This window comes from Malus sylvestris, chromosome 6 (assembly GCF_916048215.2).
Source record: "Malus sylvestris chromosome 6, drMalSylv7.2, whole genome shotgun sequence".
In the NCBI taxonomy this organism is placed as follows: Eukaryota; Viridiplantae; Streptophyta; class Magnoliopsida; order Rosales; family Rosaceae; genus Malus; species Malus sylvestris.
This window is the reverse complement of record NC_062265.1, coordinates 15529301-15547315: the sequence shown is the minus strand read 5'-3', so window position 1 is coordinate 15547315 and position 18015 is coordinate 15529301. Positions and strand designations below refer to the sequence as shown.

The 18015-nt window shown below is 35.9% G+C and overlaps 1 long non-coding RNA gene across 1 annotated transcript; it reads right to left on the bottom strand.

Moving 5' to 3' along the window:
* Positions 1 to 10422: 10422 nt before the first annotated feature.
* Positions 10423 to 11254, bottom strand: LOC126625402 (uncharacterized). Its single transcript, XR_007624425.1, has 2 exons — positions 11161 to 11254; positions 10423 to 10568 (listed from the first exon to the last, which is right to left on the bottom strand). It is a non-coding gene; the product is annotated as an uncharacterized LOC126625402 (long non-coding RNA).
* Positions 11255 to 18015: the final 6761 nt, after the last annotated feature.

Genomic DNA, 18015 nt, shown 5'->3' with positions numbered 1-18015 from the left:
TATTGCAAGGATTAATTAATATGTTAATTAATCAAACGAATAAGTTCGTTAAAGACCACGGGATAGTTTTGGACCTTAAGGCCCAATGGGCTTCGAACGTCAAGCCCATTAACTTAAGTTGTATGACAATTTAATGAATAAAGATTCATTAAAGCCCAAAAGCTCAAAAATCCCTAAATGGCCGGCCATAAGGAATGAATTAGGGTTTTGGTTATTTAGGTCACTTAAAGAAGTGACTATATAAATGACTTTATAGCCAAATATTCATTAAGTGAAATAAGGGTTTATTTTTGGGGAAAATGGGTGAGAATTGTCTCTCCATTTTCTCTCTAAAGAGGCCAACACCTTGGAGGTGATTAGCTAGTCATCTAATCCTCCAAGGTCACTCATTCATCATCCAATCTCTCCTTGGTGTAGAGACTTAGAGGTTCTCAATTTTGGGAACTTGGAGAACCTATTCTTCCATCCAAATCCATGGATCTAAGAAGCAAGGAATGAAGGCCCTATCTCTTTGGGTGATTAGCCTTTGCTTATGCAAAGAGGAATCTACAAAGGTATTAATTTCAACTCACTTATTTTTTAGTTGATTATTGGTTCACCAATCTACTAGGCTTTGAATTTCATGGGTAAATGTTTTGTATTTGAGTGCATGTAAGCATGATTCCGCCTTTAATTGTTAATTGCATGCTATATGATGTTGCTCAAATGAACATGTTTTTCAAAATATTTCCTTCAAGTGGTATCAGAGCCTAGGTCTAGTAGTTGGTGAATCCTTTTGTGTTTTGTAGTTCATAAGTTTGTGATCTAAAAGTTGTAATTGTTACAAGCTTTATTCTTGCTTCTTTGAAAGTAAATTTTGTTGGAAAATTTGCTATCTCAAATGTTGTAGATGTTGTTCATATGAGCATGAATATTGGAGCTAAAATTTGGTGCCATGCTTTTGGGAAAATTCGGCCAAAATCAAAGGGTGAATTTTTGGGTTCTTGTTTGACTTGTTAAAAGTGTTTTAATGTGTTCTTTGGAACCCCTAAGTACCCTAGTTTGGTTAGATGTTATTTCCCTTAAGTAAGAATGGTTTTGGAATGTTTTTGGGTGGAAAAAGTTCATGAAAAAATTTGGGTTTTTCATGGATGTTCTTCATTGTTCTTGATGTTCTTGCCAAGAACAAAAAGGTTTGGTGTTTTGATTCAAAGTTTTGATTTATTTCATAAAGTATATGTGATATGTTTTTAAATGATTTATTATGTATTTAAAGTGTTAGATATTTGTATAAATGATGATTGAAATAATTGTGATTGAATTATTTCAAAAACTTATCTTACATACACTTGCATGATTGATTTTGACAAAACTCACAAATCAACACACACACCAACCTTATCCCTCCCCAAAACCAGCCACTCCCTCAAAGGGAGTACTTTTGGGGCTTTTATGCAATTACATAAAGTTTTGATACTTTTGTGTATTTGCACTTTGGCCCAAAAGTTTACGTTTTTACGTTTAGGTCCAAAAACGCTATAGGACAAATTGTTTTGATCCTTTAATGATGTTTTTGCATTATTAAAAGTTTGGGTTCTAGTTGTATTTACATGAAGTTGTGACTTTTGTGTATTATACAAAGTGACCCCAAAAGTTTTTGTTATTGCAATATGACCCAAAAGTTGAGGTTAATTGCATGATGGCCCAAATAGGATGAGAACAAAATTGTTTTGTCTCTTTAAATGAGAATTGGATTTTCATTTTGTTTAGCTCCATTTAAATCAATTTTATGGATACAAAAACCAAATGAAAATGTTGCATTCATTAATTAGTTAAAGTGTTAATTAATTAAAGGGTGATTATGAACCTAAGCCTAATATAATTGAGCTATGTGAAAGGCGTTTCAAATTTGTTTGAACCATGGGAATGTGTAGATTAGATTTTGGTTGTAATTTGATTTGATCAAATGTTGTAAAAGGGCTTAAGCTCTTCTTTACTTTAAAGTAATTTATTATATGCAAATGTTGTAATGAGCATAAGCTCACCTTTACTTTGAAATACTTCTTTCTTGCTTTATACGATATGCATGAAAATGAAGTAGTTGGGTCCAACGCCCATAAGACAACACGCCTTAATGTGATTAAACGCGTAACTAAAATCAATCTTCATTCCTAGACCGAGGTTCAACACAAGGCTCGTGTTGAATCTAAACAAAGGTTCATAATCATCCTTAGGCCCTAAGGCAACTATGTAGTCCATCAAATGAATGCAAAGTTTATGTTAGTAGTATCATATACTCTTGCTTTAAAATCGTTTTAAAAGCATAGTGGGAGTATTATGTACAACTAAAACAATGAGATGGACCAATAGTTGTTATAGGACCAAAATAGTTTTAATAGAGATTAAAATGTATGTTTATATGTGATGAGACCTAAAACCCTCAATCAAACCAATATTAAGTTGATAAGCGAGAGATGTTTAGAATATCTCTTCGTGGCCTTCCACCGTGGTGGGATCCAATCGTTTATGACTTGTACACCGGCTTCACCCTATCATGGGGGAGTACATAGTGCATGCTTATACTCAGGAGGAATCCATATACATATGATGAGGTGAGTGTAGGCAACGAGGATAGCTATATATCGTATCATCGTGAGGCTATTCTTGAACCCCTTCACACACTAAGCATGGTGGGAAGAACTTAACTAAGTGCAATGGAACCAATATCATATCATTGTGAGGTTACATTCTCTAGAGGCCAAATAAGATGGGTACTTGCATGAGTTGCAAATGAGTAAGCGTACTCTCTCATTATTATTGTTGCTAGCCATATATCGTATCATCGTGAGGTGGGCTTGATAATAGTGAGCCTCCCATAACCTACTAGGAGTTTCATCCAAAACTCTCGAATTCCTATGAGGGATATGGAATTTGCCAAAAATAGTGGGTGGTGCTATTTGATTTAAAGACCCAAATCAAATGGCTTAAAATCAATCAATTTATATTCGTTATGTATTTGATTACCAATATATTTGCAAACGCTATCCAACACTTGACAAAACCGAACGTTTAGTTTACGGACTTGTTACTACAAAACCATAGATTGTCTTTAATGGCTTGTAAAAGTACCAAAGTAGTCTCATCCTCACAATCTTACTATTGATAATGTATCATTAGAAGAATATGTTAGAAAAGGTCTATCATAAAGAGGACAACACTTTTAATGTCATAATTCTTCAATTACAATTTGTTGTATGAAGAAATAGGAGTTGCTTTGAACAACTCTTAGTCAATGCAAACACTTAGTGCTTGTTTCTTTGTTAAATGAACAAAGAACTTGAGAAGAAAGCACAAAGGCATGAACACTTAAATGTGCCATGATTCTTCATTTACAATTGTTGTACGAAGAAATGAGAGTTGCCTTGTACAACTCTTGAAAGTTTGTAATTATGTTTAGAACATAATGGTTGGTTGACCAAAATAGTCCATTAACATGGACTTATGATGATTTTGAATCATTAAGTGTTGAAGTGATAAACCACTTAACGAGACGGAAACTAGGCAAGGACTTCACCTTTGTTTCCCTATCCTAATCGTTCACTAAGTTTATTGTAAACTATGTAGTGAACAAAAACCACATGCTTTCCAAAATTGTTTGATGTGTATAACACAATTGAAAAAGGTTTCAAGAGAGATAGTGGGAGTTTAGGGACCATGACTAATGTAGTCAAAGGTGAAAGTCAAATAAAGAAGATAAATAACTCCAAGGGAACAAACTTTCTTTATGAAAGGATGGACATTGGAAGGGGTATTTGCAAGAAATGTCTTGCAAGTGTCAAGAACACACCTTTCGAAGGTGTTGTAATATGTTCTTGAAATAGTTCAAAACAGTTGATTCTTCTACTTGAATGCATGATTCCGTATTAGTAACAAAGTTTTACAATCGTTGTAAAAGTGTGACTAATAAGAAGTAGAAGATATATGAGAGAAGAGAAAGTACTTCACATTCGGAAACGTGAATCAAATGTAGATCTCTGCGAAAGCAGATGGTACTTACTTCCTCATATGAACTACCAAAGAAATTGGAAAAACATAGATTGTCTTTATATTCCAATTTTAAGGAACTAAATTCCGTCACTATGTGAAATGGATAAATGTTTTGTTTGACAAAACAATGTTCTTTATTAATCAATGATTAGATTATGGTAATCTAATTAATTGTCTCTATAGTAGAGATAATATGGTGGTGTTAACTGTTTAGAAAATAATGATGCTTAAAACCCAAAAGGTTGCAAGGAAGTGACTAATCCCAACTAAGTTGTGATTCCTCTAAAAACATAAGTTATGAGTTGGTGAAAGATGGATGCTTTGGATCGTTAGATCCGGATCTAATACCTTCTTGTTAAAATTGTAAAGAGGCGAAATGTTCGAATCTTTATTCTTTTGGAAAGAAGAAAGAATCACAAAGTTGTTGAGGTTAATTCACTTAAATGTTAGTGGCATTTGTCCACAAACATAATATTACTCATGTTGAATAACATTCACCGAAGATCACTCTCGGTTGGACTATAGTTTATTTTGAATAAACACAAGTCCGAATACTTTGCAAAATGTTTCAAAGAATTCAAGTAATGTAAGTTGATGAGTAAGACGTCTAAAGTATTTACCTCCTTAGATTTGATCCAAGGAAAGGTAACACTTTAGATAAGTTTCCTTGAAAGATATCAAGGAAATAAGCATCATAAGATAATGAATTTCTCCATAAGGAGAAGAACGAACTCGAATAAGATTTAGTTCGTTAGATGTTATCTATTACCCATATATAGGATATATACTTCTAAAAACAATATGATTGTCAATGAGAAGATCTTCCAATATTTTCATGACTCCATAAGATGTAGTTGGAAAGAAAGACAAATCTTAAGCATGTTAAAGATTTGGGGTTGTGTGCTAACAAGCAATATTTGTTTGATAATAATCTTGTAGGATATCCTTAAAATAACTTTTGGATATCGCTTCTATAAACCAACTAACAAATGTTGTTTTGTTGGGTAGTTCATTGTAATTCTACAATGTGATTTGCCTAAAAGCAAATGAACGAGAGATAGAACTCGAAGAATGGGTTCTTTGAGAGACAAGAAAGTAATCAACAAATATAACAACCTAGTTCCTATACCACAAGCTCCAAGGTAGTCGATAAGGATTTATAAACCGTCTCAGTTGAATGGTTTTGAACTTTATGACTATGTCATAGAGTTGCACCTCTTAATTCGAAAGAAATAAGAATGAAAATCCTTATGACTACATTGAGTGCATATACGATATATACTCAAGGAAATGGTAAAGTACCATTTGACTCGAAATAATGAAACCTTCATAGCTAATTGGTAGCTTAAGGTGACTACAATCAAAGAGAATGGTTGACTTTAAAGGAACCATTTTTGACGTAGTCTTAGTTTCAATTAATTCGAAGATTGTTAGCTACAACTAAATGGTGATTCAATGTTTTGACATAATATGGGTTTCCGAAACCATTATTAAGATAGTCTTGATAATATATGTCTAAAACTATGAATCACAAGACATGAAAGTTGTAGAGATCCATCCATCATGGATCTTAGCAAGTTAGTGGGAGCTATTTGCATTTTATGAGAAAAATGATCAAATCGTTTGATTTCTCATAAAGATGTAAATGAATCTTTTGTTTACTAGTTTTACAAAAGATTAGTGGGAGTTAATCATGTTCCTAAAATCTAAGTATATATGATATATTAATTTTGGAAATGAAAAGAATACTTCTTCGTTAAAGTTATGACTTTAATACATTATATGAAGATAGAATGTATATGGGAGATATAGTCTATATACATGGGATGGAAATCTATAATGATATATTTCATGATATAATTGGATTATATCAATCCCTAATAATAGACAATGGATGCTAGGAAGTTTCTCATATGATGATAAACTTCAATAAGAAGGACAATTCTAGTAAGACTAGCAAGTTGCCCTTCTCAAAGGGAATGTACCCCTTTGACTCCCAAAGAAATAATGCGTAAATTGAATCCTTTATGCATATGCAGAAAGGTGATTTATGTATTTCATATTGAATGAAAAACATTGATATGAGTTGTACCTAGAACGGTACAAGATGATATCAGTGCAAGCCCAGGATCAGAACCATGGCAACTGTCAAGTGAGTCCTTAAGTATTTAAGAAATACTAAAGGATAGATTCCTCAAAGATGAGGAAGAATTAGAGTGACGTAATGGAAGCGTAAATGTATTAGATTATGAATCTAATCCATCATTGGATGTTTCTTCATTATGAATGAAGAGATAAACGGATATCTCTTTATTATGACTAAAGAGATATTTGGATGGAAACATTAAAGTAATGACTTTAGTGTGTTCCATTATGAATGCAAAATATATTGCCATATAGAAGTTTACAACAATGTTGTTTGGATGGGAAAGTTCATTTATGAACTCTCTATTCGGTTCCAACCAGAAAGTGTATGACACTAATGGGGCGATAGCTCAAGCCTGGGAATCAAGGTCTCATCAAGATCCGAACACAAATGAGAGACTGAACCACATGATTGAGAATCATGTATAATGGTGACGTCGTTATTCTCAAGGTTGCTTCTGTGGATAACACATATAGATATCCACTGTCTAGGCCTACTATTCAGCCATTTATGAAATGACTACAGAAGAGATATCATCATTGATGATCAAGCTGATTGGCTCTAGTGCAAGTGGGAGATTGTTGGAAATGTGCCCTAAAGCCAATCATATGATGATACTTTACGGACATTTCACATGTTAAACTAATCTAGTTTAACATATAAAGGGCATAAATTATTGTTTGAGCCGTCTCATATAAATGTTATATGCTTAAACGATAAAGTCCAAGGAATATGTGATTGGGAGAATGTAATCTAATGAAGTTAGATTCTTGAGACCATTCTTTCGTAGACACATCCTAAACGTTCCTGATCATAGGATTGCCAATTGGGCATTGACAGTCCGTCAAGATCGGTACGTACTATGTCTTCTCTCAGGGAGAGTGATTAGTCTCTAGTCATTGGTGTGTGTGACATCAAGACAAGTACGGTAGGTGCTCAATAGAGAATGAGTTCACTGAACGCGATCAACAAAGAGTTCTCATATTCCATGTCACATGAGAACTCATGGTTGGGATAATGCAAAGTAGTCCTTTGACCTGAGGCATCATAGTTGTCTTGTGGTTAAGACCTTGATCTTTGATTATGTCAAAGTCATCCCACCAGGAGGGTGTCCACGGCATCGTTGGGGTCAAGCCGCTTAGCTATGGAGACAAGTGAATGCGCAACAAGGGATCTCTAACCTTCAAACCGTTTGAAGGAGAATACTCTCTGATATGATTTGAATCTCTGGCCAGAGTATGAATGAGATTGGGGAATGCGTTCCTAATCACATTCAAGGTAATCATATAAGCACAAGACACACATTGGATAGTAGACATGAGAAAATAAACTATCAAACCAAACAATGTGGTCAAGAGTATTAGATTAGAGAAGGACCGTATTGCATTTGTAATCCCAGACTGAATAGGTTCTCCACCTCTTCTGATTAGCTTGGGTAACCATGACATACGGCTAGGTGTCACTCATGGTTTGTGGAAGCCCTAAACGTGTGTAATCACTAAAGGGAGAATTGAAAATAGTTTCAATTCACAATCGATGTAAAATGGTTTTAATCGCCCACTACCTCGCTAAAAGGAACCTAATGGATCGTACACCGTGTAAGGTAGAGATGGACGAAATAAATGAAATGAGTAAGATTAATTGAATGGTTTAATTATTTATGGCAAGGATTAATTAATATGTTAATTAATCAAACGAATAAGTTCGTTAAAGACCACGGGATAGTTTTGGACCTTAAGGCCCAATGGGCTTCGAACGTCAAGCCCATTAACTTAAGTTGTATGACAATTTAATGAATAAAGATTCATTAAAGCCCAAAAGCCCAAAAATCCCTAAATGGCCGGCCATAAGGAATGAATTAGGGTTTTGGTTATTTAGGTCACTTAAAGAAGTGACTATATAAATGACTTTATAGCCAAATATTCATTAAGTGAAATAAGGGTTTATTTTTGGGGAAAATGGGTGAGAATTGTCTCTCCATTTTCTCTCTAAAGAGGCCAACACCTTGGAGGTGATTAGCTAGTCATCTAATCCTCCAAGGTCACTCATTCATCATCCAATCTCTCCTTGGTGTAGAGACTTAGAGGTTCTCAATTTTGGGAACTTGGAGAACCTATTCTTCCATCCAAATCCATGGATCTAAGAAGCAAGGAATGAAGGCCCTATCTCTTTGGGTGATTAGCCTTTGCTTATGCAAAGAGGAATCTACAAAGGTATTAATTTCAACTCACTTATTTTTTAGTTGATTATTGGTTCACCAATCTACTAGGCTTTGAATTTCATGGGTAAATGTTTTGTATTTGAGTGCATGTAAGCATGATTCCGCCTTTAATTGTTAATTGCATGCTATATGATGTTGCTCAAATGAACATGTTTTTCAAAATATTTCCTTCAACAATTGCCTTGTCAATGCTTATGATTTTCATAGAACGTAATGATCTTTGATATGTATCTCTATCCTGCTGTTCATATAGGGAACTTGGGAAGAATAATTTGGTTGCGATGCGTCGTCCATTCCATTAAGTGAATTTAGGGAAATCTGAAAGTTAATTAGTGCATTAATAATTAATTTGGGGCATTGTCATTCATGGTTTACAGAAACAAAATTGGAAATCGATTTACGTTGCATATGTTTCATGTGTGGAGAAGGATCCTCTAGCTAAGTTTTTACCATTCAAATCACCCAATTTCATAACTAGTTTACTTTGTTTTGTAATCTATTGAGTTTAATTAATTTTGTCCAAATCAATCCCCCCTTTAATTAAGTGTGTTAGATTAGTTAGAAAAGTGTTCAAATCTGTCCAATTTAGTGTTTTGAGTCTTAATAGTCTTAAATTCATCCCTAGAGTCAGTTTTGAGTCAATTTCACTTAGTTTTGCTGTTTGGAGTAGTTTGAGTCAGTTTTAAGTCTTAAGTGTTTAATTTTGTATTTCTAAGTCTAGTTTAGTGTTTTCATGCCTAGTTAAGTGTTTTCAAGTCTTATTTGTGTTGATTAGCAGCCCCTCTAATCCCTGGCCTAAAACGATCCATACTTTCATATATTGCAATCATAGGGTTTTAATTTGAGTGTTAGAATTTATCACATCAAATTTTGGCGCCGTTACTGGGGATTAGCAAAATTGCTAATCTTCCCCTACCTATTGCCGTGTGTTTTCCTTTTGTTTATGTTTTTATTTTTCTTGTGTTTCTGATTTTGTTTTGTTTTGTTTTCTTTGTTTTAGGTACTAGTTTATGACTCAAAGTTCTCAACCTATTAGTGCAAATATCTTAGAATTTGACGATGATTTTGAAAGAACTTTGAGAAGGAAGAGGAAATAGCTAGAACCTAATCCACCTAGTTCTAGCTCAGAATCCAAAATTGAAGAGGAGGAAGAGGAAGAACTAGGCATGGCTGTGGATACTCGGACAATCAAAGAACTCTCAGCCTAGGGATTGGACAATGTCGTTCCTCTATGTATTCAATACCCCATAGCAGCCCAAGGCAAGACCGATGAGTTCGAGTTGAAGTCAAGCTTGTTGCATCATATTCCCAAATACCATGGTCTGTACATGGAAGATCCAATCAAGTATTTGAAGAAGTTAGAAGTGGTGTGCTCAAGCATGACACCCATCAATGTTGATGGAAGTATTTTGAAGATGAAAGCCTTTCCATTCTCTCTTTTGGAAAAAGACTAAGGATTTGTTGTACGAATTGGCACCTGGAACCGTTACTTCTTGGGAAAGCATGAATAGAGCATTTCTAGAGAAATTCTTTCCAACTTCAAGAGTCATTCTTTTGTGGAAGAGGATTAGTGGAATCCAACAAAACCAAGGAGAATCATTTCCAGCCTATTATGAGTGTTTTAAGACGTTAGTTGCATCCTGCCCACCACATCAAATGAAGGAAGAGCTCTTGATTCAATATTTCTACAAAGGACTCCTTCCAATTGAGAGACAAATGCTTGATGCTTCAGCAGGAGGTGCTTTGGTTGATAAAACACACCGGTGTTTTATCATAGGTTGGACAAAGAGACCCCCCACGGCAGCAACAAGTGAATGAGGTAAGTGCAATTTTCGAACTTCAATCTCAAATGGCTAATCTTACTGTTCTTTTGTCACAGGTTGTCGATGGATCCAAAGTGCAAGGTACGGCAATATGTGGAGTGTGCTCAATGCAGGGGCATCTCAATGATCACTTGTCACACCCTAAATTTTTTTTTTTTTTGGAGCATGAATAACAAGGGTAACTTAAAGGTAGTAACAGGTGTCTGTGTTGAACTAAAACATTTCATTAAACAAAATAATTTACATTGTCATTACACATAAGAGAAAACGACAACAACTCCATAACAAGTTTAAAACTATTTATAAGCAGTCTCTTTCTTCCAAGTCAGCCACTAGATTCCTGTCTCTTATCCTGTAACACAACTAATAAGGGGTGAGCTAAAAGCTCAGTAGGGGCCCAAGGTCTCACGTGATTAATATTATGAATGTTATGAATATTTTATGAATAATGTAATGCAAGAACAATAATTCTTTTCTACCCAACCCGTTAACCTATATATTGAAGCAACCAGACCTGCATGTCCCATACCATGCATTTTACCACTGTGGCCCCGAGTGCTTTAATATATAGAATAACCCCCATCAACTCACCCAAGTTCATAATCCCTTTTGCTAGTCATCTTATCTGATTCATTGATCTCCAGCCCAAATCACCCACATCGACAATTTCCGTCGATATCCTATTCTATTGTGCACATCGGGCTCGCCTGGAACTGGTTTCACAATGAGCAGACTCAACTACACAAAAGCTAATTTCCACCTTTTCCCACAACACAAGTAACTCCTTTACTTCTTTGACAAATGATAATGATCATGCCAATATATAATATACCACATAACAATCATATCTAAGTCAATAGTTGAATACATCTCAAGTCCACATAACAATATTTCCCGTAATACAAGTAACAAATGCAATCAATTAATTCCCCAAATTCCCCTACCTTGAATCCTCTCTTCTTACTCCACGAGTACTTCTTTTACTTATCTCCTTTTAACACTCTCTTACACACTTTCTACATACGGGGCGTATTGCACTTTGCAAGAGGAAAAATCTAACACATATGGAACATTGCTCCTATTTATACCATAAATAAGGCGGCAAAGTGGTTCTCATTGGTTATCAGTTTCAACATCAAATGCTACTCCACCATTCCACGTTAGCTATAGGCTTGCTTAATCACCAACCTAGGCTTCAATAGTCATCACCCTAAGGTGCTTACTAAGCACCCTAAAAGCCCTACATGATAACACCTCACTACATTCTTTTCACCAACAAGTTAATCTAATGTCCTTGGGTCGGCATATGGAGTGAACTACGTGGAAAACTTTGCCACTCCAAGAAAGCCATTTGACATCACTTTCCTAGTCCAAAAGAGTTAATAACCATTTTATAAGGTTCGTAGTAAATTAATTTCAACCCAAACTTAACTAACCTAAGTTAAATAAAAGATGTCCCCCTTTAAGCAAGATTAAATAAAAAGAGAAGTCTAAAAGTTTAATCAAAATGAGCATGTAGGAAAAAGGTGTATAAAATTCAGAAATTATGGGACTCCACATCACTGCTCTTAATTGATAGAGAATGGAGGCTGGGAAAGTGCAAATGTCGTAGGCTACCTAGGCCAAAATCAGCCACAAAATGATCCATACTCTAACACCTACAATCCGAGCTGGAGAGATCACCTAAACTTCAAGTGGAGAGAGCCTCAACAACTTTAACAACAAGGAGGATGTAGACAGCCACCTCCGGGGCTCTATCAAAGGCCATTCGCACCACCACAAGTACCACCATAATCTGCCCTAACAAATTCAGGTACATCGTTGGACAATGATAAAATTCTTCAAGTACTAACCTCTTTAACTCAGGGAATACAAAATCAAACCAAAAAGATGCAAAATCAAGCTAAAGAGGTGGACGAATTAAAGAAACAAATGGGGCAAGTAGCAGAGTTCATGGGAAATTTAGAGAACAAGGAAAACTACCTAGTTCAACCATTATCAATCTAAAAGGAGGTTTTGAAACCGCTAAGGTCATCACGAGAAGTGGAAAAGAGGTTGGAATCAAGTCAAAAAGAGGATGAAAAGTTGCTGCTCAAAAAGGAGGAGATGGACAAAGCCACGGCAAGGGTGGAACCATCCTTGGCCCAGCCTCCCGAAGGCCCTAAACTGTCACTATTAGGTAAGATTGTTCCTAATTCGACCAATTCTAATCTAATTCCACCAAATGTGACTTTTCCTCACAGGTTTATGCAATCTAAAAAGGAAGAGAATGAAAAAGACATCTTAGAAACTTTCAGGAAGGTACAAGTTAATATCCCCCTCCTTGATGCAATAAAGCAAGTTCCAAGGTATGCTAAGTTTTTAAAAGAGCTTTGTACAACAAGGAGAAAGATTTTGAACAAAGAAGTAGTTCAGGTAAGTGAAAATGTATCTGCTGTTTTGCAAAGAAAACTACCACCTAAATGCAAAGATCCCGGTAGTTTTACAATTCCTTGTGGTATTGGAAATACCAAGTTTGAACATGCCATGCTAGATTTAGGTGCTTCCATCAATGTCATGACATACTCTATTTATGCATCTATGAACTTAGGAGAGCTTAAAAACGATGATGTTATAATTCAATTAGCCGATCGTTCTAATGCATATCCAAAAGGGGTTTTGGAAGATGTTTTGGTGTAGGTTAACGACCTAGTATTTCCAGCGGACTTCTATGTGCTTGAGATGGAAGATTCAACCCATTCTACACCCTTGCCGATCCTCCTTGGAAGACCCTTCATGAAAACAGCCCGTACCAAGATAGATGTGTTTAAAGGGACATTAACAATGGAATTTGATGGCAAGATTATTGATTTTAATATTTCTGAAACTATAAGGTATCCTAAAGATGATCATTCTTGTTTCTCTATTGATGTATTTGATGCTTTGGGGCAGGATTATCTTGATTCCTTGAATGAGGATGCCCTTGAAACAACAATTGCATAAGGAATTGGGCTTAAACCCAATCTGGCCGAGCCTATCCTTGCAGCAAATGTCAAGATGGTTGCTGCCCTTGAGTCATTGCCACAACATGTTGGTAAGCCTCCAATCCCAATTCCAATTCCCGTTTTTACTAACAAGTTGTTACCTTCAGTGATTTAGGCACATATCCTTGACCTTAAACCATTGCCCGATCATTTAAAGTATGTCTTTTGGGGAGATAATGAAACGTTGCCCATCATTGTCTCTTCATCACTCACGGCAATGGAGGAGGAGAAATTGATTCGGGTGTTGAAAGAGCACAAAACAGTCATTGGACGGACATAGGCCGACATTAAGGGAATTAGCCCTACAACTTGCATGCATCGCATACTTCTAGAGGAGGGGGCTAAACAACCTCGAAAGGCTCAACGCCGACTTAATCCTTCAATGATGGAAGTTGTGAAGAAGGAGATTATCAAGCTTCTCGATTGTGGAGTGATTTATCCACGGATAGTCGTTTGGTGTCACCGGTTCAAGTTGTTCCAATGAAATTTGGAGTCACAGTGGTGAAGAATGCAGAGAATGAACTTGTGCCCACTCGTATCCAAACAGGTTGGAGAGTTTGCATTGATTATACGAAGCTCAACACCACCACAAGGTAAGATCACTTCCCTTTGCCGTTCATTGATCAAATGCTTGAAAGGTTAGTCGGTCATTCTTTTTATTGCTTTCTTGATGGTTATTCGAGATATAATCAGATTGTTATAGCTCTAGATGATCAAGAAAAGACTACTTTTACTTGTCCATTTGGTACTTTTGCATATCGTCCAATGCCATTTGGTTTATGTAATGCACCAGCCACATTCCAAAGATGCATGGTAAGTATCTTTCCAGATTTTGTTGAGAAGATCATTGAAGTTTTCATGGATGATTTTAATGTTTTTGGTGATTCGTTTGATGGGTGTTTAGATAATCTCACTTTAATTTTGAAATGATGCATTGAAACTAACCTTGTTTTAAATTGGGAAAAATGTTACTTTATGGTTAAACAAGGTATAGTTTTAGGTCACAAAGTTTTAGAAAAGGGAATGGAGGTTGATAAATCAAAAATAGATCTTGTACGCTACTTACCTTCTCCCACTTCGGTGAGAGAGGTTCGTTCTTTTCTTGGCCACGCAGGATTCTATAGGCGATTCATCAAAGACTTTTCAAAGATTTCCCAACCCCTTTGCCGACTTCTACAAAATGATGTGCCATTCAAGTTCGATGATGAGTGTGAGTAGTCATTCAATCATCTCAAGGAGATGCTAACTTCGGCCCCCATCATAGTCCCACCAGATTGGAGCCTTCCCTTTGGGCTTATGTGCGATGCCTCAGATTATGCATTAAGGGCTGTTTTGGGACAAAGGAAGGACAAGAAGCAACACGTCATCTATTATTCATCACGGACCTTGAATGATGCCAAATTGAATTATTCCACCACTGAAAAAGAACTTCTTACTGTTGTATTTGCTTTAGATAAGTTTCGTTCTTATTCACTTGGAACTAAAGTTATAATTTACACTGATCATGTAGCTTTGAAGTATTTGCTCATAAAGAAGGAGGCCAAGCCAAGGCTTATTCGTTGGATGTTACTTCTCCAAGAGTTTGACGTGGAAATCCGAGACAAGAAAGGGAGTGAAAACGTGGTGGCTGATCATTTAAGTCGTTTAGTGCATGATGAGGACCCATTACCTATTCCAAAAGTGTTCCCAGACGAGCAATTGCTATCCATTGAGGTAAGTGAGCCATGGTATGCTGATTTAGTAAATTATTTAGTGACTAAACAAGTTCCAAGCACCCTAAACAAGCACCAACGTGATAAACTTAAAAAGGATGAACGGTTTTATGTTTGGGATGACCCTTATTTGTGGAAATATTGCCCAATCATATTCTACGTAGGTGAGTGCATGATTCTGAGTTTCATTCGATTTTAACTTTCTGTCACACTTATGCGTGTAGGGGTCATTTTGGCACACAACGCACAACATATAAGGTTTTAGAATGTGGATATTATTGGCCTACTATCTTTAGGGATGCTAGAACTTTTTGTATGACTTGTGATCATTGTCAAAGAACGGGTAATATAAGTGCAAAAGACCAAATGCCACATCATCCTATCTATTCTGTGAAATCTTTGATGTATGGGGTATTGATTTCATGGGTCTTTTTCCTTCCTCACATGGTTTCCTTTATATATTACTTGTTGTGGATTATGTGTCGAAATAGGTGGAAGCAAAAGCCACCCGTACTAATGATTCTAAAGTGGTTGCAGATTTTGTTAAAACTAACATATTTGCAAGATTTAGAATGCCCAAGTACGAATCAATGATAGGGGTTCCCATTTTTGCAATCGAACCATTAAGGTGCTGCTCAAGAAATACAATGTCATGCATAAGGTTTCAACACCTTATCATCCTCAAACAAGTGGGCAAGCCGAGGTTTCGAATAGGGAAATCAAGCAAATTTTGGAGAAGACAGTTGGACCAACTCAGAAAGATTGGAGCTTACGTTTGAATGATGCATTGTGGGCATATCGTACGGCCTATAAAACACCAATTGGGATGTCACCATTTCGTCTCATCTATGGGAAACCATGCCATCTTCCCGTGGAGTTGGAGCATCATGCACATTAGGCAGTTCAGACATTCAATATAGACATTGATGCCGCTAAAATTTATAGGAAGCTTCAATTGAATGAGCTTGAAGAGATTCGGAATGAGGCTTATGAAAACGCTCACATTTACAAAGAGAAAACAAAGGCAGCCCATGACAAGATGATTCGTGGCAAGACATTCTCTATAGGGCAGAAAATGTTACTCTTCAATTCCCTCCTTCATTTGTTTCCTGGTAAGTTGTGTTATAAATGGATTGGCCCTTTTGTTATTACTAATGTTTTCCCTTATGGTGCAGTCCAAATTAAAAGTTTGAAGACGGGACATGAATTCAAAGTCAATGGACACCGTTTGAAGCCCTACTATGAGACTTTTGAGGAGCATGCCGTGGAGGACATACCCCTCCATGCCATTGGCCCTATTGAAGCTTAAAAAGAGGTATCGTCCGACTGGAAGACGTTAAAGTAAGCGCTTCTTGGGAGGCAACCCATGTGTTCAAACGAGGGCTTGATGGAATTCTAGCTCCATAACCAGATTTTAGGTCATAAACTCTACTCTTTCTTGCTTTTACTTTGCCATGATTGTCGTGATTGTTAGTTGTGTTGTTTGCTTGCTTGCATGTGAGTCTATCTTTGAAACATTGAGGACAATGTTTGCTTGCATGTGAATCTACGTTAAAAATGCTGTTTTTGGATGAATATTCGTGGGATTTTACCACCTAGCACTACTAGAGTTGTTTTTCACTATTTTTAAGTGTTTTTAGTGTGTTTTGAACCGTTTAGTGTGTCTTGAAAGAAAAATACGAAATTTGAAAGAAAAAAAAATTAGAAAAGCTTTGGAAAAACCCAAAAAGAGTCGTTTTAGAGTCATTTTTGTGTGTTTGTGTCTTAGGTAACCTTCCAACACAATGATGAAGATTTGGTTTTTAATTGCATGACTGTTAAAGAAAATTACAAACATGGATGAAAGTTTGATATGCTCTTTGGTTTATGCTTGGTTGTAGTTGTCATTAACGAATTCACATGTAATCACAAAGAAAACAAAAACAGGAACTCAAACTAACGCTACAACCTTGAGAGACTTGAGCCTAAACTTTATTTGGAGAGTTATTAATCTATAATTTCTTGTTTTCTAAAGTCGTTGCATGATCTCATTATTCTTTGCTTAGTTACTACTTAGAATACGTTTTATCATTTTAGTTCCAAATACTAGAACTCATGCCCGTTTCATTCAAAGTTTAAAATTGAGTGCATAACATATAACAAGATGGAGTTGTTTAGTAGTTACCACTAGAGCCAAAAAGCCTTCATCCCATGCATTTGTTTTGTAGGTTTAACCCCTTTGAGCCTTAATTAGCCTAATTTCTTTGTTAGCCACATTATCTTTACCTAGCCTAGAATAGGACGAACCATACCCTTGTTCTTAAAGTATAGTGGAGCATGACTTTGAGGGAATTCCTTTTGATCAAACATATTGCAAAAATCAAGTGTAGGGGAAGGTTATGAACACGGGTAGAAGAAAAAAAAAAGAAAAAAAAACGTGAAAAGAAAAAAAAAAGAAAAAGGGGAAAAAGAAAAAGAAAAAAAAAGTTGTGAAATAAGTGAGAATGAACTCACAAGTATTGGGTGTTGAAGAAAGGGTCCAAAAATTTGTATATGATCCTAAGTATGTACGAAATCCCCCTAGTGTTTCAAGTTATTTGTTCCATTCAAGAGTGAATTCTAAGTTGATTTCATTACATTGCTTACTATTGCTTTAAGAACCTTTGTTTATCCGTAACTTTTCTTTGTTAGCCAATACCCTTAGCCCCGTTACAACCCTTAGACTTTTATCTTGGTTGTTGTGTATTTCAATATGTGGAGTTTGGGATTGGTATGAGCATATGGTATCCCTGGTTCTCGCATATAAGTAGTGGCATTCCATTCATGAGATCATATATATGTACATGTATTAATAATTCCAGAAAGTGCTTTCCTTGTTTATAACATATGTGAGTAGGTAGTCTACATGTTTACATCAATCTTCTCACATATACCTAGTATAAGGAGTGTAGTCAGAAAATCTATGGGCATATAGAGAGTATATCCAGTTAGGAATTGGGGGAATTCTCTAAGGCATGTTACTACATTCAAAATGTTGTTTTAATTGATTAAATGTGAGCTAGTGAGTGGTGATTGTGATTAAGTA